Here is a 21,226-nt window from a genome sequence, read left to right on the forward strand (position 1 = left end):
TAAATGTACTGCCAACACTTGAAGACTGGGAGCAGTCACATAAAAATCCAAATTTATGTCTTCTCTTGAAATACTAGAAGATCAGGCAACACTGGCCCTCATTCCTCAACCGCTGAGTGGTCATCATGCCCCCCCCCACCTTTTTTTTCTTTTCGGCCGTACCGCGCGGCATACAGGATCTTAGTTCCCTGACCAGGGATTGAACCTGTGCCCCCTGCAATGGAAGTGTGGAGTCTTAACCACTGGACCACCAGGGAAGTCCCTAATTGTGCCCTTTTTCCCCCTCTACGCCCCAGTTCACTTGTTTACTTTTCTGTCAGGTCCTGGTAGGCATGTGAGTTTGTGATCCCCATACTAGACACTGGTTACCTTGAATATTTTAATTATCAAGTTATTTGGGGAACTGAGTATTTATTGAAGGTAATATCAGTTTTTCTCACTCATGATATATTGCGACAGACTTGTTTCAGACATTTCTACATTATAAACATAAATAATCACATACATACACAAATATACACACATATATGTATTCTGTATTAACATTCCTAATAGATTACAATTCCTACAGTATGGTTCAAACGCCTTGAAATATGGGGGCTATAATTCTTGCCATGACTAAGTATAAGAGGGTCAGATATCAGTACAGAAGCTATGCAGAAAGAAAGGAAGATAAAGCAAAAATAAATGTTACTGGTGAGCTATATATCAAACCATTTTAGGGGAAAAAAAGTCACTAAAATTCTTTTGAAACTAGAAAAATTCCATGGCCTTGTTGATTTAAAAACAAAACCTCACGGATTAGAGATCAAACTATGTATACATAAGGGATGTTACAATGGGTTTATTCTCCAGACAACTGCCTACATTCTAAAGTAAAACTGTCTTCTTCCTATGATTAAATTTCAGCACCCAAACTGAGACCAAAGGAGGTAAATCACACCATAAAGAAACAGATACAATGGTTTCCAGAGAAGCCTACCAAGAGTGGAAGAGTTAAGCAGTTACTGTTTCGGGAATAGATTAGGGGAGTCATCTCCTTTGACCTATGACTCATGCCTGGGGTTTTAATTAAGAGAAAAGCAAGAAGTCAGAAGATATTTAAAAGGCACCCTGACTTTATCTGTGTATCAGTCCTAACTTCTACTCCAAACAGGCAGGCCTTTCTCAGCAAACAGCTTTCCTGATGAGCAATCAGATTTTGAAGACTTCCACTGCCACCTCCAGCCCTGTGGTCTGAAAAGCAAATACAATTCAGTCTAAAGCTCATATTGAAAGCAAAGAAGGGTACACTTTCAGACATACTTCAGCACGAAGGGATTCTGTGTCCTTCAAGTCACATTTGGTAAATATCTTTCTCCTTTCTCTTTCCCAACTCAGTGTTTTAACTAATAAGCTTTCAAGGGAACGTTCGCTGGCTTAGCGCATACTTTACCACTCTTCCCATAAAAATTACCTTCTTCCTCTGCATGCAGAGAGGCAAGAAAGACTGACGAACATGAGAAAAAAATTTACAGTGTTTTTACAAATATTTAGTAAGGTTTTATAAACTGCATTAAAACACAATGGATGGGACTTCCCTGGTGGTGCAGTGGATAAGAATCCACCTGCCAATGCAGCGGACACGGGTTCGAGCCCTAGTCCGGGAATATTCCACATGCCGCGGAGCAACTAAGTCCGTGCACCACAACTACTGAGCCTGCGTTCTAGAGCCCGCGAGCCACAAATACTGAGCCCACGTGCCGCAACTACTGAAGCCCGTGCACCTAGAGCCTGTGCTCCGCAACAAGAAAAGCCATCACAATGAGAAGACCGCATACCGCAACGAAGAGTAGCCCCCGCTCGTCGCAACTAGAGAAAGCCCGAGCGCAGCAACGAAGACCCAACACAGCCATAAATAAACAAATAAATTTATTTTAAAAAAACAACAACGAATGGTTATGGTCATGATCATACACTGCCCAGCTAGCTCTTGATTCTTGTTTAAAAGGAAAGAAAATGAATAAATGAACATGGCTAGAAAACTCAAATAATATGGAAAAGAAAAAGGTTTTCAGTGTAATATCTCCCTAGGGGGAAAAAATGTATGTACCAGCATATATACAATATCTTCTTTAAAACATTTATACAAAAGGGAATGGTAGTCACATGATTCTGCAAAACATTTTTTCATTTTATATAGACACATGCACATACATACATATATAAGTTGTATATGTGTATGTATATATAAAAATAATGTAATTCCAAATCAGCACACTTATAGAGTTTTCATTCTTTACAAATATGCTGTAATATAATATACTTTGTATAAATATCTTGGCATAGTTGTAAGTGAACCTATTTATGAAATTGCTGGTGATTTTAAATTTTAAACTATATTGAGAAATTGCTCTCCAGTGGCATCTACTTTATAATTCAATCTCAAACAGCCGTCCCTTTTCTGCATGTAATATAAGTATCAAAACAGACCTGCTTTGTCTCAAACTGCATCACAAAACTGCCAGACAACCAACCCATCACAGAACAAGTCAAGCTCTTCTAGACAACACAGACTCTACGAACCAAACCAGAAGCATCACATATCAAAGCTGGAGGCTGGCAATCACAGCTTCATAAAGGGTTCTGCGTAGCTGACCTTTTACTTTTTTCTATATTCTTTGTCTAAGACAAAACTGCAGGAACAGGGTGGGGGAAAGGGGAGATTATCATCTGCTAGGTATTTATCCTAGTCCATTCGGGATGCTATGACAGAATATCAGAGACCGGGTGGTTTATAAACAACAGAAATTTATTTCTCACAGTTCTGGAAGCTGGACATCCGAGATCGCGGTGCTAGCACAGTCACCTTCTGGTGAGGGCCCTTTTCCTGATTCATAGCTGGCGTTCTCGCTGTTTCCTCACATGGCAGAAGGAGCTAGGATCTCTCTGGAGCCTCTTTTATAAGGCAGTAATCCCATTCACGAGGGCTCCACCGTCATGACTTAAGCACCTCCCAAAGTCACCACCTCCTCATACCGTCATCTTTGGGGGGTTAGGATTTCACCATGTGAATTTGAGGAGGGGACACATTCATTTACACCACAGCAGAGCTCAACTACAAATACTACCGGGGAAAACACTGAAACTGTCACAGAGTTGAACCCCTTGGTCCCTCCCCACTGTCAAATACCATGGGGGCCCCCAAGGCAGGCAGTGCAAAGAAGCTCGAAGCCCCCCAAACAACAAGTGTAGAATCAGGGTCAGGGACAGTCAGGGAAGTCCAAGGCTGACCTTCTTCCTTCCTTCTCTAAGTAGCTGCTTGGGAGGGTCTGATTCCCTCAGTAACCAGATACCTCCGGGTAACTCACAGCAAGCTGACAGAGTGCATGGCTGGGCCACATACCTTGGCTGTAAGATCGTGGACAGACTCCCAAACATGCCATGCATTTTTATTTCCACCTCTGAGGTTCTGATTAGGTATTTTCCTCAGCCGATACAGGGGACGTGGGTTCGTGCCCCGGTCCAGGAAGATCCCACATGCCATGGAGCGGCCGGGCCCGTGAGCCATGGCCACTGAGCCTGCGCGTCCGGAGCCTGTGCTCCGCGACGGGAGAGGCCACAATAGTGAGAGGCCCGCGTACCGCCAAAAAAAAAAAAAAAAATTTTATCCAAGATGTGAAACTTGGATAAAACCATTTGATCTCTCAGCTCCTGAGATTCTTTATCTACAAAACAGGTAATACTGTCTCTCTCATAGGATTGTTGTGAGGATTCTCCCCACCCCTGTCCCAACCCATCAGAAGCCGAGAAAGCGTTAAGTCCTTAGCACCCTGGACAAGCTCAATAAAATGTTACCTCTCCCAGAAGGGCTTGTATTCTGGCTATCTCTCCTCCAGGATACTTCATTTTGTTCCCTCCAGCAACTACCAAAGTAGACTTTGTTAATACCGTTAACAAGTTCATTTGGAATTTAACTGAATTGCACTGAACCAAGTAAAATTAACTCAGCATCTCTTAACACTCATAAATGAATGCCTCCTCAAGGTCAGTGGTCATTTTTAATCCAATTTTAGAATCATCGAGGACCTAAAGTCTTGGTTGGAACTCCAGACTTTCTATTGCTGAGATAAGTCTTTGGTAAAGCCACTAGTTACCCTCCTACTTTCCCAGGCATGGCCACTGTCAAGCTTCAACCAGACACCAGAGAGGAGCCACAGCCCTCACAAACTATTTACAACCTAAAGTCGTCAAGAAAACCACCCTTATGAAACCAAGCACAGAGGAGTTACTAACATTCTAAATTCTGTCTTCAAAGGGCCTCAGCAGCATGAAGAATGCAGGAAAAACTAATTTTTTCATTCTTAAAAAGGGCACACTAGCAAATTGCACAGAGCAATTTCCTACCGTAAGCTAGACTGATGTTGATTTTCTAAATACATGACTGGCTTGGATACTGCCTACGTAAAAACATCCAATAGACTTATTTTTGTTTATAAATGAAGATGAATTCTTATCTCAGCAGATAGTAATCAATTTGGAAACTTCAGAAGTTCTGAACAGTTATCGTGTCATGAATACTATAGGTCTTATTCGGACAGTATAATCAAACTAAATGTTTCATTCATTACAGGTCACTATGGGACTGAGAAACTACTGCTTGTTCTTATATCAGAAATTACACTAAAATGAACTGACTACATGTCACTGGAGTACGTTATCTTTGAAGGCTTTTAAAGGAAATCTAATACCTCACAGATTATGTAACATAAAAAATATAAAGACAAATAAAAAGTCAAAAGATGTAATATTCCAAATTCTAGTAATACAGTACATATATTTATCATAAACATCCTCATTAGAGGTTTACGCAAGAATGTGGTTTCTCCTAACGAAAGCAAGTTCCGGACATGCTCTTTATTCTTGCATCAGGCTCACCGAATGTGACCAAGTTGATCTGATTCTGCGACCAAATGATTATAAATAGGCAGGAGCCTTCACAAAATGTAATTGTACCACAACTCAAATTGCAACGGCTCAGCCATTCCGAACCCCTAACTTCAGTCAACACAAGGCTCTATTCAGAATAAAGGGCAGTTAAGAAGTTACCCTCACCCAGCCCTAGTATGTTTCAGCTCCCTAAGAAAAACAAGACCAATAGGACCGTATCCTCCTAGAACATTATACTACACTCCTCATAAGGTCATTCATCATTCTGCAAACAGGTCACAAAGATTTTTAAAAGGGCACCAAAGAGAAAGAAAGGACAGAAAGGAGTGACTGGGTGAAAAAAATCATGATACCCACATCCTAGAGAAATAAATGAAAGCTTACCTACTGCTTTTTCTTTTAAATGAAAATAAAAAGAGTAATTCCACGTTGCCCATGGGTGCACTTTTATGAAGTGACATTATCAGCCAGAGGACTGCAAGGAAAGCAAAGGGGCCAGGTAACAAAACACGTCAGCTCTACCCAGGTGGAAATGAGAAGATTACAAGAAAGAGCAGGAAGCAGATAAGCCATCCTGGAGAACTGAGCCCTCCGGGAACAGGGAGGCATGGCTTGACCCACTAATGCAACGGCAGAAAACATGTTCTAAATCTAATCATGTGATTTTAATATCTGATTAAAGTCCAATAGCAGAAGTCAGCTTTTAGCTATTTGCCAGAGAAGAGAAATGTCTCTGAATTTCACCAAGACTAAATTTACATTTTGTTCACATTAAAAATAAAAGTCATTCCCCAAACAAAATTGTAACTTTACTAGAAAACAAAAAAAAGGCCAACTGGAATCCAAACATCACAATAAAGCACTGACTTTTCCTTTTTAACATCTATGCATTCACAATTTTCACAGTTATAACTAAAGAAGAGATATAAATTTGCAGTCTTCGTGTTTCTAACATAATTATTTTAACGTCTCCACAGCAGTCTATTGAGAACCATACCAACACAAAGGCAAAAATAGCACAGGTAGATATAAAAATGTAGCTAGTATTTTAATTATATTATAAAAAATGTCCAATTTTCAGAAAACATAAAACTATACTATAATCCCAAAACCCAAGACATTTCAATTCATAGAGTTTCCATCTAGCAAAATAACTGTTTTGTGAAATTTACCTTTTTCTGTATAAAAGACCCAATTCATATAACCATTAATGAAAATACTTGAAATTCTTGAAATAATATACCAAATGTATAAATCTTTCAGGCAGTAATTATTGGTAATGATTAAGACAGAGGTAATGAAAAAATTTTAATTTACTCTGTTTTACACAAATGGATAATGGGCATAAAAAAGCTTACCACTTTTATGAAAAACAAAGTATTTTTTGGAAATAAAATAATCTAGAAAATGCATCTAGACTGATTTGCATTCTCTCCTACAACTTCAGATTTCCACTGTTATCCCAAAGAGAAATAACCAGAGACTAATACTTTTAACAGAGTGACTCAAACAGGAACGGAGATGAAAAGTAGCAAAGGTACAACAGTTATGTGTTTTTTTTTTAAAGGGAGCTATACTGCAGCTTAGGTCCATTTCTTGAACAAACCTTTTTCATAGAAAAATTGCATTACAAAAACTTAAGTGAGGTGTGGTACTGACATAAGGAAGAGAGAAAAAAAAAAAACCTCTTACATTTATGGTCAATTAAATTTCCACAGGGACTTCCCTGGTGGCGCAGTGGTTAAGAATCTGGCTGCCAATGCAGGGAACACAGGTTCGAGGCCTGGTCCGGGAAGATCCCACATGCCGTGGAGCAACTAAGTCCATGCGCCACAGTTACTGAGCCTGTGCTATAGAGCCCGCGAGCCACAACTGCTGAGCCCACGTGCCACAACTACTGAAACCTGCGCACCTAGAGCCCATGCTCTGCAACAAGAGAAAGCACCGCAATCAGAAGCCCGCGCATCGCCATGAAGAGTAGACCCAGGCTTCCCTGGTGACGCAGTGGTTGAGAGTCCACCTGCCAATGCAGGGGACACGGGTTCGAGCCCCGGTCTGGGAGAGCCTGTGCTGCACAATGGGAGAGGCCACAACAGTGAGAGGCCTGCATACCGCAAAAAAAAAAAAAAAAAAAAAAAGAGTAGACCCCACTCAACGCAACTAGAGAAAGCCAGTGCGCAGCCAAACACAAATTTTAATTAATTTTTTTAAATAAATAAATTCCTACAAAGGTGCCAAAATAAATCAATAGGTAAAGGATAACCTTTTCAGCAAATGGTGCTGGAACAACTGGATATCCATATGGAAAAAAGAGAGAGAGAGAGAAAGAAGAGGAGAAGAGAAGAGAAAAGAGGAGAAGAGAAAAAAGAAATTGAACATATACCTGAACCTTACACCATACACAAAACTTAACTGAAAATGGATCATAGACCTAAATGTAAGGGCTAAAACAACAGAAGTTTTGAAAGAAACATATGAGAAAATCTTAGCAACTTTTGGTTAGGCAAAGAGTATTTAGAAACATCAAAATCATAAGCTTCGAAAGAAAAAAATGATAAATTGAACTTCATCACAATTTTAAATGTTTGAGCTTCAAAAGATACCATTAAGAAAGCAAAAAGACAAGCCAGAGACTGGGAGAAAATATGTGCAAATCATATGTCCAAAAAGGGACTTATAGACAAATAACCTAATATAAAAATATGCAAAGGATTCAAATAGATATTTCCCCCAAGAAGATACAGGAATGGCTAAGAAGCTCACTGACTGAGTTACCAGCTCAATTACGAGGGGATAAATTTCATAAATACCATCCTTTGTCCTTTTCATAAAGCTACAAAATAGGATGATTTCATTAGAATTTCCATAACATGTTACTTTGTTCTCATGTCACAGTAAAGTTTTCAAATCACTGTAAAATGATACTAACATCCATACTGGACAAGAAATAAAACTATCTCTATTCACAGATTGCATAATCTGGTATATAGACAATCCTAAAGAAGTCATATACACAATTAAAAAACTATTAGTACTGATAAGTTCAACAAGGCAGAAGAAAACAAGAGCAATATACAAAAAACAACTGTATTTCTATACACTAACAATGTATATACACTCTGAAAGTGAAATTTTAAAAATGATTCCATTTATACAGGCATCAAAAAGCAAAAAAAAAATACACTGTAATAAATTTAACAAGGAGGTGTAAGCTGTGTTCCCTGAGAACTGGGACAAAGTGAGAGAGTGGCATGGACAAATATACACCACCAAAGGTAAAGTAGATAGCTAGTGGGAAGCAGCCGCATAGCACAGGGAGATCAGCTCGGTGCTTTGTGACCACCTAGAGGGGTGGGATAGGGAGGGTGGGAGTGAGGGAGATGTAAGAGGGAAGAGATATGGGGACATATGTATATGTATAACTTATTCACTTTGTTATAAAGCAGAAACTATTGTTATAAAGCAGAAACTGACACACCATTGTTAAAGCAATTATACTCCAATAAAGATGTTTAAAAAAGAAAACGAAAACACAGTTGAAAGAAATTTTAAAAGACCTAAATCAATGGAAACACACCCCATGTTCACGGATCAGAATTCTTAACATTGGTAAGACAGCAATATTTCTCAAATTGATCTGGAGATTCAACACGATCCCTATCGAAAGACAGTTTGTCAAAGCCCACAGTGTACAACACAGTCAACTCTACCGTAGACTACGGACTTTAGTTAATAATAATAAATCAATATTGGCTAATCAACTAACAGATACATCACACTAATGCAAGACGTTAATAATATTATGAGAAAACTCAGGGCTATGGGTATGGAAACGCTACTTTCTGCTCAATTTTTCTGTAACCTAAAACTGCTTCCCCAAAATAAAGACTATTAATTTTTTAAAAGTCAAACAAGGTCAATTATAAAAAATAAAATAATAATCATAAAGCCTAACATGGAGAAGAAGAAACAAATCTTTCAAGTTCATGAAGCACTCGGAATTCTGCTGACACCAGAAAGCCAATTGACGTTTTGTTGAGAAGAGCAGCTGTTCCCCTGTGGTGTTCAAATAAACTCTGGACAACTTTCTGATAACCTCTCATTTGGCTGCTCCCGAAACAATTGTGTGTACAGTAAATACCGAGACTCTACTGCTGGCGAAGCTCTGAAATTATCTTCCTTATCTGCAATTAACTATACGCTCTGGAAAGCCTGCCTTTCTTTCAGACTCAAAAGGCAAGTAATTGAATTACATACAGTTCTAAAAATGTTCCTGTTTCTCCTTTGTTAAATAACAGCTCTCTGTGCTGGTCTCTCCCCAAGCCAGCAGAATTCCTAATTCCCCATCTCTTCTACTCCCACAGAAATTAGTTCTTACCTCTAGTGATACATTTTTCACACTGTGGGTCAGCTAACCTAATACTGATCTGGCTTAGCACTGCAAAGCCCGAGGGCAGGGACTATGCCACAGTCATTTCATGCTAAGACCTCCTACCTGGAAGGATGTTTTCAGATGTAAGCGACGGACACCTAATTCAAACTAAATAGCTAACCTGCCTGGAGAGTGAAACTGGAGTTGCTGGCTTTAGGGGCTGCTGAATCCAGGGCCATAAGTTGTGGGTGTAGGGTGGGTGTATGTGTGCATGTGTCCCCCTCATCCCCATTCCTTTTCCTCCATCTCCCTGCTCTGATTTCCTCTGTGTTGACTTCATTCTCAGAAAGGTTTTCCCTACGTGGTAGAAAAGAGGGTCACTAGTAGCTCCGGCTTAACAAACCCACAGAAAGGAAAAACCTTTTTGCAACGGTTTCATAACTCCATAACGGACCCTGGTGACCCTGACTAGCCAAGCTGATATCACATGCCCATGAAAGAGGCAGTGGAGTCACCTCCTCTAACTACATGGGCTGAGAACAAAGCAAGGGTGACTGACAGCCCAGGGGAAATCCGGGTGATTTATTGAAAGGAGGAGGAAAGGGATGCTGGGTGGGCAAAGCCAAGAGACTTCACTACTTCACAGGCTCTCAGGACCGCCGACTCCCTCCCTTTTGCTGAGTATTTATCCACTGCTTATTACGTGTAATGCTGAGTTAACCACCGAATATTCAACAGAAAGTGTTTGCAGTGCCTGTCCCTGTATGATATTCTTTCTCAGAATGAATTCTTTCCCACCTTACTGCCACATGTGAGGTTGTTTATGCAGTTTCCTGCTCCTGGTCCACAGTGAGGCTATGTGGCATTTAGTCACATTCCAATTATTTTCAGGACATTTCTTCTCCTCCGTCCTATGTATCTTAATGGCAAGTGCACACACTGCTGAAAATGAGTGTGTTGCTAGCTTTCGTTTGGGGGGAGATAAAAGTAAGTAAAAACTTGCCAAGCAAACCGAAGGAGCACACACACAGAAGAACCCCTCCCCCTCAAAAATTTGGCAAGTCTTCACAATCGACCCTTCTTAGCGTGGAAACACAAATGAGGACAAGTCTCTGAAAGTACAAGTCCAGGCTTTCTCGAGGACACGGCTTTCTCTCCAAAATAAAGCCAAGATCATGGAGTGATCATGGGTGACCTCTGGCTGTGGCTTCTTACACGTTTGCTTGAGCTTAAGATCCTCCTCTCTTTTCCGAGAGAGGGGATGGGACAGAGGAGAGGAACAAGGAAGGGAAAGAAAGGAAGACCACACAATACACTGTACACAGAAGTCTGTCAGGCTATACCTGCCACCTGTACAATGCTAGGCATCTCTCAAATAACTGGGAATGTTTATTTGGGACTGTCTCAAAAACACTCCGTGGAATGAACACCACCTTCCCCATCTGACCCGGTCCCTTTTACCCAGCCTCTCTTATCTGATACCAACCTGATTTTGCTTAAGTTATCGTCTGTCTCAGGCTTTTCACAGGAGCTTTCTTTTATGGATTTTCCATCCAGCAAATGTTTCTGTTCCACGGCTGGGCAGAGCCGACCACAGCATGCTTGGCTACGGACAGCAGCTGCTCACCCCACGGCAGCTCCGACCTGGAGGGGCGAAGGCCGGAAGCCATTAGAGGGATTCACAGGCACAAACTCTCTCTCTCTCAGGAGTGTATGTTTGGCAAGCTAATCCCCAGCATCTTCCAAACGTTTAAAATCATTAATGAACAGAGACGACAGTTTATAAGGTGTTCTAAAGACAAGTTTGCGCTATTCTGAGGGGAGGACTGAAGTATTTAATCATTCCTGAAAAGGGCTGGCCAAACACTTATGCTCTGTTTGCGGAAAATTTAAAAGCCAGATGTTTTAATTAACCACAGAAAACACGAGCTACAACTAAAATTTCATGAACACACTCATCTGCCCTGTGGAAAACCACAGGAATGTTCTGGCAAGGCTCAGTCTGGATTCTTGGGACACAGAGGGCTGGAATCATTCCCCTTAGGAACCCGAACAGAAAATTAACTTGCTCAATATGTTTAAAAAAGTAAAATGAAACCCAGATTTAATCTCAGTCAAATACAAAAACATTTCAGGACTTCAAAGGGCACTACCAAAGACACATAAGGGAAAGGTCATTAAAAATTCCAACGTGGTTCAGGATTTAGAACGTATTTTCAAGGCAAAGTGAACGGTGTAACAGAAAATTTTACAGGCTAAATAATCCAAAGGGGAAACTAATCATCTTTCATTTCCTAATAGAGGAAAATGATATATGAAAAGCAATATTCAAGTGAATCATAAATATTATCAAATGTATAATATATTCAGGCAAGAGGAATCACTTAACTATACTGCTTCATGCCAAACCTGTGGCCTGGCCCACATGAGCTACTATGCTTCAGCCTGAAGAATCAAGGCATTCAGAAAAACTGTTTAAGTAACATAAGTTCACTGACACGGCACCTAGCGACTTAGAAACAGAAAACTCAAATGAGGGAGCCCTATAAAAGCAATTAGTGAACAATTAAGAATAGCTTAAGAAGTCTTTGTTAATTATAGCAATAGTTATGACATCAATATATGCCACATATTGAAAGCCTGTTCAAGAGGGAATGAGACATATGTTATTTTCAGATACTAGGTCCACAAGTCTATTTCTGTTAAGTCAAAGCAGACCCCGTCACAAGTGTGCCAAGCATAATATTACATTAATCTCCACCTTCATTTGAACCTCTGTCACAAAAATCATTTTGAAAGGAACACGGCAGGAAAAAAGCAAGATATCAAGTTATGTACCTGTGGTATAATCCCAGATTTGTTCTACAAACTGAGCGCATACAATCTAAGACTCCAAATTATGAACAATAATAGCGATTTCTTGGTCACGGAATTAGAAATATTTGTGTTTACATCTCAGTATTTTCCAAGTTTTCTACAATTAATACATATTGTTTGTAGAATTAGGATATTTTTAAATAAGGTTTTTCTTACTTTCTTTTATTTTTTGCGGTTCGCGGGCCTTTCACTGTTGTGGCCTCTCCCGTTGCGGAGCACAGGCTCCGGACGCACAGGCTCAGCGGCCATGGCTCACGGGCCCAGCCGCTCCGCGGCATGTGGGATCTTCCAGGACCGGGGCACGAACCCGTGTCCCCTGCATCGGCAGGCGGACTCTCAACCACTGCGCCACCAGGGAAGCCCCAAGGTTTTTCTTATTAAACAGTATGGGAATGCAAATCAGAAATGGGATATCGATATACTATATTAGCCTGATCTGTGGGTTTCCTCTTATCTGAACAGTAAGAGCTAAAATTTTAAAGTCTTCATTTATCTGAACTCTGTAATTCTTCATTTAGAAGTTCAAAACCCGAGTGTCCAATAACACTCCCAGGGCTGAATGACTACTTTTCCAGAAACAAGAAATCTTGTTATTTTGCAAACTTGTCACAAAGAAACAGGAAGACCCAGAGTTATTCCTCTCCCTTAACTAATGCATCCAAACTTCTCTATCACTAGCCATGCCATACAACTGTCACTTAATTAAAAAGAGTGCCTCCCAGGGCTTCCCTGGTGGCACAGTGGTTGAGAGTCCGCCTGCCGATGCAGGGGACACGGGTTCGTGCCCCAGTCCGGCTAGGCCCGTGAGCCATGGCCGCTGAGCCTGTGCGTCCAGAGCCTGTGCTCCACAACGGGAGAGGCCACAACAGTGAGAGGCCCGCGTACCACAAAAAAAAAAAAAAAAAAAAAGAGTGCCTCCTGGTGTTACTTATGATTTCACAGGGGCAGAGCCCTTAGTGAACACTGCCACACTCCATTTCTGATACTCCTAGCATCTCAGAAAACACAAAACACAATGGTAGAATCTTAACACTAGGGTACTTGGCAGTCCATCATTCTAAGAAGCCAACCTCCTCAGTTTACAAATGAGGACACAGTCACCCAGAGAGGTCAAATGTCTCACCCAAGGCCACACAGTTGGTGGGGCAGGGATGAGAGTCCAGATCACCTGGCTCCACTGTGACCAAGTGCTCTTTCCGCCACTACAACATCTCAGCATGCACTCCTCGAAATACAAGTTCGTATGAACCACCAGCACATGTTAAATTCATAATCAGCAAAACCAGTAGAACGAGACAGAAATTTATTCCATCAAAAATGAAATGCATGCAGGAAAAAAACCAGAGACTCAAAGGCTGCCTAAAATAGACGAGGCTCTGCCCAGAACCCGTTCCGTCGGAGAAACAATGGTTGCAGTGTGCTTGGGCAGCAGGTGTCTTGAACAGAAACCGCCTGTCACGCTGAAAGCTTTTTGGTCCTAGTACTTGCCCTGCTGATGACAGCACAGTCCCACTGCTCAAAGCAGGACAAGAGGTTTTCAACAAGAGAAAATGACACTGACACCTGTGAGCCACCTGTAAGGGAGAGGAGGGATGCATGCTTGCCCCAGTGCTGGAAGTAAATGATCTACTAAATGGCCAGGCATCAAGTCTGAGCCTCTTCCTTCCAAAACAACTCAAGTTTTAGGGGAGAGATATTACTGATTTCAAAACGTAAGAAACAGAGTGGGGATCATTTTGTAAAGTACAGAAACAGTGAATCACTACGTTGTGTACCTGGAACTAACAGTTTTATAGGTCAGTTATACTTCAATAAAACATTGTTAAAAGAAAAAAAAGAAAGGGAGGGAGGGAGGGAGGAAAAAGAAAAAAGGAAAGAAAGGAAAAGAAAAGAAGAGAGTCACTAAAAACTAAAATAAAATAATCCTAATGCTTCTTATCTTACGCCTGCTACAAGCTTGGGGATGAGCAGGACTTTTCTCTCCTCCTCTAAGTGATGTACAGGATCACTGCTCACCTCCACTTCTTTCTCAGCGTTTACCTACAGCGTCCATGCCACACCAGTCAGAAACCTACGAGTCCCACAAAATGTGAACAGCCTGACGAGCAAGGGAGACGAGAGGACAGATGGCAGTGACAAACTCAGAAACACTCCCTGAAAAGCCTTCCCTGAGTTCCCTCCATCACCCCTTGCCTACTGTGCAGCAGGGCCACAAAGGCAGGAACTGTGAAGCCACTAATAAAAAAGCCACATCCAGGGATGACGTGAGCTCCCTGAGTGCCAGGACCAATACAATGGCTCCGTCCCGCCTCATCTCAGGAGTCAGGCACCCTCGAAAAAGAAAACACGAATTTTTTCCACCCCAAACGGCTCCTAAAGTCCCCACCATCTCTTTCCACGGCTGGATCCTGAAGGAAAGACGATATCGACCGTTTATTCATTCTTTTCTGTGCCTCAGATCGGACGCTAAAGGTTAATGTCCACAGATGGCAAAAGGAATCAGATTCTTGTTGCTATTTCACAGTGAAATCAAAGCTTGGTGGTGAGTATTGTGCAAGGAACCCTTTAAAGTCATTTGTAAGGTAATGGCAGGAAGTTTAAATTTAGCAGTCTGGTAGAATAAACTCTGACCTGCCAATCAATTTGGCCGTAATCTTGCTGAAGTCAACACATTATCTTTCTCAATAGAGACTAAACAAATTAGAATTCGATCGGATGCACTGATTTTGAAATCCTTTCTTACTTGGAACCTTAGCTGTGTGTCGTCTGGTTCTTTAGCTTCAGTGAACGCCTTTGGCAAAACATACCCCCAGACACTGCCACCATCGGAGAATCTTAAACGGATGGCCAGCATTTTTTTTTTTTTTCCTATTTTAACGTCAAAGGGAAACTTTCTCCTTCTTGAGCCTGATTCTAGAAATATCAGCCAAGCCAATTCAATACTTCTGAAATTTCTCTCTCAAAATGGTCAGGCAAGAATATGTCAGAGAGCATTCCTCTCATGGCACTGGAAATTTGATTTTAAAATCTTAGATTGAAAGTACTGATCATTTCACGTCTTAAAATGTTTGGGACAGGGCTCGGTTTGTTTTAAATTACCCATCACCAGAAACTGAAGAGAATCTATTATAAGTAAGCAAAACTGCCACCCAACAAAGTTTGTGGAGACGTGACGACAATCTGGAAAAGGTTTCACCTAGTAATGTCCCGTGTCATGCTCTCAAGTAAAGGGGGTTTCAACAGTTGGGGGAGGTGGGGAAGGAATTTATGCTTTCTAATGTTTTAAAGGCTGTTCCGGAAAGAACAAGGGACAAAGAAATCAGCAGACATAGAGGTTGTGGTCCCAGCTCTGCTACTTATGACCCAAAGGCTTTCTGGAATAACTCATTTACACTCTTTAACCTTAGTTCCATCATTTGTAAAACAGCCAGCTTCATGGGACTGTCAACCAATGAAACCAAATATAAAGGCATTACAGCAATTTTTTAAGCTTTATGTACTCATTCAACAAATATTTACTTAAGAAACTACAAAGCTGCCAGATACAGCACTGTGGATACAACCATGAACATGAGACCCAGTCCCTTCCTGCAAGGACCTAAGTGAAGGGACTCAGTGTGATCTGTGAGAGGCACAGGGGGCCATGGGAACATGCAGGCAGCCTCTAATCCGAATATCAGACAAATTTCAGGTATTGTTACCTTCACAAGCCCTTGAGGAAATTTTTCGGTGAGAAGTGGTAGATGTGGTTTTTAGTTTGGGTTGGTTAATTATTACCTCATTCACTTCGTACAGTTTTATTAAACACTCATTATGCGCCAAGCGCTATTCTAGGCGCTGGGGGTTTAGCACTGAACAAAATTTCTGCCCTAATGAAGCTGACATTTCCTCATCCAAATGAAACGCAAAATACATGAACTAAACAGATTTAACTAGCAAGGCTACTTCTGCTGCAATACAATGCTTTTTTTTTTTCACCAAAATATCCACACACAAAAGTTAAAAGGAATATTCTAACTGATCTAAATACAGTAAATACTTTATTTCTTAAATCTCCCAGGCAGTATACCAAATGACTGCCATCATATGAAAGGCACTCTTAGGTCTGAGGGATTAAATTTGCATATTTTGGCATGGAGAACACTCCCACATCTTGCCCCCCTCCCAAGGAAAAAGAACAAATGCTGGAATCTATCCAAACACAACCTCAGTTTTAACAGGGGGAATATAAGTTATTTTAGAAGCATTTCCTGTAGTCATGTTTTTCAAAGGATAAAAAAAGTTGAATTATTTAGTGTAACCTGAAGTTCAATTTTAACATGCCAAATGTCTGCCTTCACAAAGTTTCTTTTAAAAATCTATTTAGGGCTTCCCTGGTGGCGCAGTGGTTGAGAGTCCGCCTGCCGATGCAGGGGACACGGGTTCGTGCCCCGGTCCGGGAAGATCCCACATGCCGCGGAGTGGCTGGGCCCGTGAGCCATGGCCGCTGAGCCTGCGCGTCCGAAGCCTGTGCTCCGCAGCGGGAGAGGCCACAACAGTGAGAGGCCCGTGTACCGCAAAAAAAAATAAAATAAAATCTATTTAAAAGAGATTGTGGGGGAGGTGCTGAGAACTAGGCTGTCCAGGAAATAAGTCAACCCAACTGTCTAAAAAATTCAATATGGGATGATGGGGAGGTAGATGAGGAAAGGAGGAGAAAGAGAAAGGAAGGTACAGGAGTGAAGTGTCACACAATGATCTCTTGGATTAAACACCTGAAAGCTCACATACTCAACCCATACCAAGAGCCAATGTTCAAAGTACTGTAGAGCAAAGAAGAATGTAAATACGCAGGTAAAAAAATGACCAAAATGCTACTCAGCCGAAGAGCAAGGGTTCCTAAACCTGGAGTTCCTATCAAAAAATACAAAGTCCAAAGCCCAGGTGCTCTGATGTACTAGGTCTGGGGCAGTGTTCACGAATCTTTATTTTTCTAACTGGCCCCAAATGATGCGGATGCACATCATGCCCACAGCTGGGAACCACTGATACAGTGTATTTCCTTATTGAAAAAAGTACTGGAATGTTTTTATTATCATAATGAATAACTGTTTTGCTAAGTTCTTTCTATTACTCTTCACATCCATCCTGAAGTAGGAACTTTTATTATGCCTATTTTTAAATGGCGAAACTTGAAGCATGAAGCGGTCAAATAACTTGACTGATGTTACACAGCTTTTAAATCAAGAATCTGGGATTTTTGCCCAAGTCTTATCTGCTGCATATTTTCTTAGCACTCTGACCTGGTGAACTGTAGCAAGCTAAATCCGTTTCCCACTCTGTAGTCTAAGGATGGCGTATGATTAATCATCTTAATAATATACCATAGGCATTAATACAGAACTTAAATCCCCAAATTCAGTAATAAACTGTATAACCTGAGATAATGTTGGAAAAATCATAGATAAAGTGTGGTCTACTCAGAGCATTAGGGAGGTGTCTGGTCAGGTATGCAGTTATTTTAACTGCCTTCCCTTCCAACTTAAGATCAGTAGAAGTATGCTTCTGATCTTAGGGAACACATGCTCCTTCACCAACATTAGCCCTTTACCTAGAAAAAAGCTGGACACAGTGAAGTCGGCCTCATTAGGAGTTACTGCCAAGGGCTTCACACCTTCTCACAATCTCACGCTGTTGTTAGTATTACTCCACCTGCCTAGACCGTCTCAGCCTACTACTCTGATGTGGCAATTACTCGTCCTTTGAGGCCCAGCCCAAACATCACCTCCTTCATGAAGCCTTCTCAGATGCTCTGGCGGAAATAATCACTGATGCCTTTGTGATTCTCAGTGCTTCTCCTATCACATAGGGCAGGCTGATGCTTATTCAGGAATACATATGCCTTATCTTAACAGAGTCCTTGCAGCATCTCACCTCCTTACCCTTTGTTCTCAGGTGGCCTGAGTTCTCTCTGGTTCTTCCCCACCTCTCTGAAAGTTCTTTCTCGGGCTCCTTCTTAGGCTCCTTTCTATATGACCACTAGAATATCAATGGTGTTCACCAAGGCTTCATCCTGACTCTCCTCACACTTCATACAAACTTTCTGGGTGACTTCGACCATGATGCCAAGTACAGCTACCAGGATAGTCTGAAGACGCCCATCCGATACATCACCCATTCATTCATCAAACATTTATTGAGACACGCTCTATGCCAAGTACACACCATGCTTTCTCTCTCTTGACTATTCTATGTCCAACCTACTTGGATCTCAATTCCTGGTTCATTCATGCTCTAACTCCATAGTGCATCCATTCTAAGAGGCACATTTCTTCCATTTTCACACAGGTAATACGGAGATGTGCCTTACAAAAACGGCATCTTAAACATCTTTGGCAATGTTTTTCTTAAAATCTTACACACATAGTATAATGGTGGCTCTTATCAACAGTGGCAACTTAAATCAATGAACCGCAGAGATTATCTTAGTGTATTTCCCTTCCATTATTCCACAACAGAGCTATCCAATGGAACTTTCTTCGACGATGGCAATGTGCCGTATTTGTGTTGTTCAATATAGTAGTCACTATCCACGTGTGCCTTGAAATTTGGCTAATATGACTGAGGAACTAAATTTAATTTTAATGAGGTTTATCTACAAGTTTACCAATTTCTTTATCATTCCTTTTCGCATTTCAGACTTTCCTTCTGGAATCACTTTCTTCTCCATGAAGCACATCCTTTACGAAGTTTCTTAGTAAAGGTCGGCTGTGGTAAGGTTTAATTTTTTTGGAAAGCATATTTTGCCTTTTTCTTGAATGACAGTTTTGCTGATATACAACCAATAGTATTTTCTTTTAGCATTTTGAAAATATTTTTCCAGCTTCCATTATTGCTGAGAAGTCAGCTGTCAGTCTATTATTCCCTTGATTAACAATCTATCTTTCTTTTCTAGGTATGCTTAAAATCATCTTTCTTATTTTGGTGTATTTAAGTTTTCCTATGTCTAGATGTGGATTTCTCTTTGTTTATCCTATTGGTATATGCTGTGCTTCCCCCCTTATCTTGTCCATAAATTACTAAGATTTAAGGAACACCGGTCATTTATGTTCTTTATGAACTCTCTCTGGAAATTATTTGTACACTAGATTCTCAAATATTACTTCCCTCTATTTCCTCTATCATCTTTCTGGGACTCTGAACAGATCTCATCATAGGCTTTATAGTCTTCAAACACACCTTCATGTTTTTCTTTTTATTTCTATGTTACATTCTGGTTATTTTCTTCAAATCTTTTTTCCTAGTTCATGAATTGCTTCTTTAGCTGTTGCCAATCTAATTTATTGAGTTTTTATGTCAAAAAATTATGTTATAATTTTTTCCCTTAGGTTTTGTTCTTGCTTTTTTCCCCTAATCTGCCTGGTTAATTTTTTTCCAGTAACAACCAAACACCTAGATTTATGTTGCCCTTGTACACACACACCCTTTATTGAGATATAACTGACATACAACATTGTATTAAAGCGTACAACATAATTTGATCTATGTATATATTGCAAAATGATTACCACAGTAAGTTTAATTAACATCAATTACCTCACATAGTTACAGTTCTTTCCTTATGATGAGAACTTTGACTATCTACTCTCTTAGCAACTTTCAAATATACGATACAGTTTTATTAATTATAGTCACCATGTTGTACATTATTTACCCAGAACTTATTTTTCTTGTAACTGGAAGTTTGTATCTTGACTACCTTCATCCATTTCCTCCATCCCCCGCCTCTGGCAACAATTAATCTGCTCTGTTTCTATGAGTCTGGGATTTTTTTGTAGATTCCACGTATCAGTGAGATCATACAGTGTTTGTCTTTGACTTACTTCACTTAGCACAATGCCTTCAAGGTCCATCCATGTTGTCACAAATGGCAGAATTTCCTTCTTTTTTATGGCTGAATAATATGCCTGGTCATTTTTTAAAAATATATTTATTTATTTATTTGGCTGCACTGGGTCTTAGTTGCGGCACACAGGATCTTCACTGCAGCATGCGGGAACTTTAGTTGCGGCATGTGGGATCTAGTTCCCTGACCAGGGAGGGAACCTAGGCCCCCTGCATTGGGAATGCGGAGTCTTAGCCACTGGACCACCAGGGAAGTCTCCTTTTTTTTTTGATTGAAGTATAGTTGATTTACAATGTTGTGTTAATTTCAGGTATACAGCAAAGTGATTCAGTTATACATATATATGTATATATCTATATTCTTTTATTCACTTCTTTTCCATTATTGTTTACTACGAGACACTGAATGTATTTCCCTATGCTATCCAGTAAATCCTTGTTGTTTATCCATTTTATAAATGGTAATGTGCCTCCCATACTCCCAATTTATCCTTCCCCCACCGCCTTTCCCCAAGCCTGGTCAATTTTTATCTCATGCTCTCTGCACTTATGTGTGATTATATATTTTATTTCTTAAAGCATTTCAAAATGGTTATTTTATATTCTGTATCAGATAATTTTAATATCGAGAGTCCTCAGGGTTAAGCCTATTGTTCTTTGTTTGTTTCTAATGACCCTCGCTCCTGGTGGCTCGTTTCCTAGTAGGGTTAGAAATCTTTGATCCTCAACTCTTATTTGGTTGATCTTAGGAGAATCCTAAGGTCTAAAGTAGGCATGCCTTCCTCCAGAAAGGATTTGCATTAGCTTCTGCCAAAAGCCAATGGGCGCTATCTGGGCTACTTTAGCTTCTTTTACAGGTCCTAATGGAATGCAGGCTCTTCTAACATTGCCACTCACCCAAGGCTTAGTCTCCAACCACACTGGTGAAGGCAACCCGTCTTCTGTGTTTGTTTACACAGAAAGCTCCCAGCTTGGGTTTTACCTTACTAATTCATGGTTGACACTTTGGAGATGTCTTAGTTCCTGTGATCCCAAAAGTGCATTAAAAAATGTTTATCCAGATTACAATGCTTTAGTGAGGAAGTGCGTTTGAGTATCCAGTCCACCACACTGCTAGAAACCTGCATCTCAAACTAATCATCTTCTCTCAAAACCTACTTTTTC

General features: G+C 40.6%; 1 protein-coding gene across 1 annotated transcript in view; it reads right to left on the reverse strand.

Annotated features, from left to right (window-relative positions):
• APBB2 (amyloid beta precursor protein binding family B member 2) overlaps positions 1-21,226 on the reverse strand; it is a 345,736-nt gene that overhangs the window by 289,124 nt on the left and 35,386 nt on the right. The window contains exon 2 of the mRNA XM_082838844.1: positions 10,788-10,945. The gene's annotated coding sequence lies outside the window, so the exon portion shown is untranslated. The remainder of the gene's footprint in view (positions 1-10,787; positions 10,946-21,226) is intronic.

The sequence above is a fragment of the Leucopleurus acutus genome (assembly GCF_964270905.1).
Source record: "Leucopleurus acutus genome assembly, chromosome: 4".
In the NCBI taxonomy this organism is placed as follows: Eukaryota; Metazoa; Chordata; class Mammalia; order Artiodactyla; family Delphinidae; genus Leucopleurus; species Leucopleurus acutus.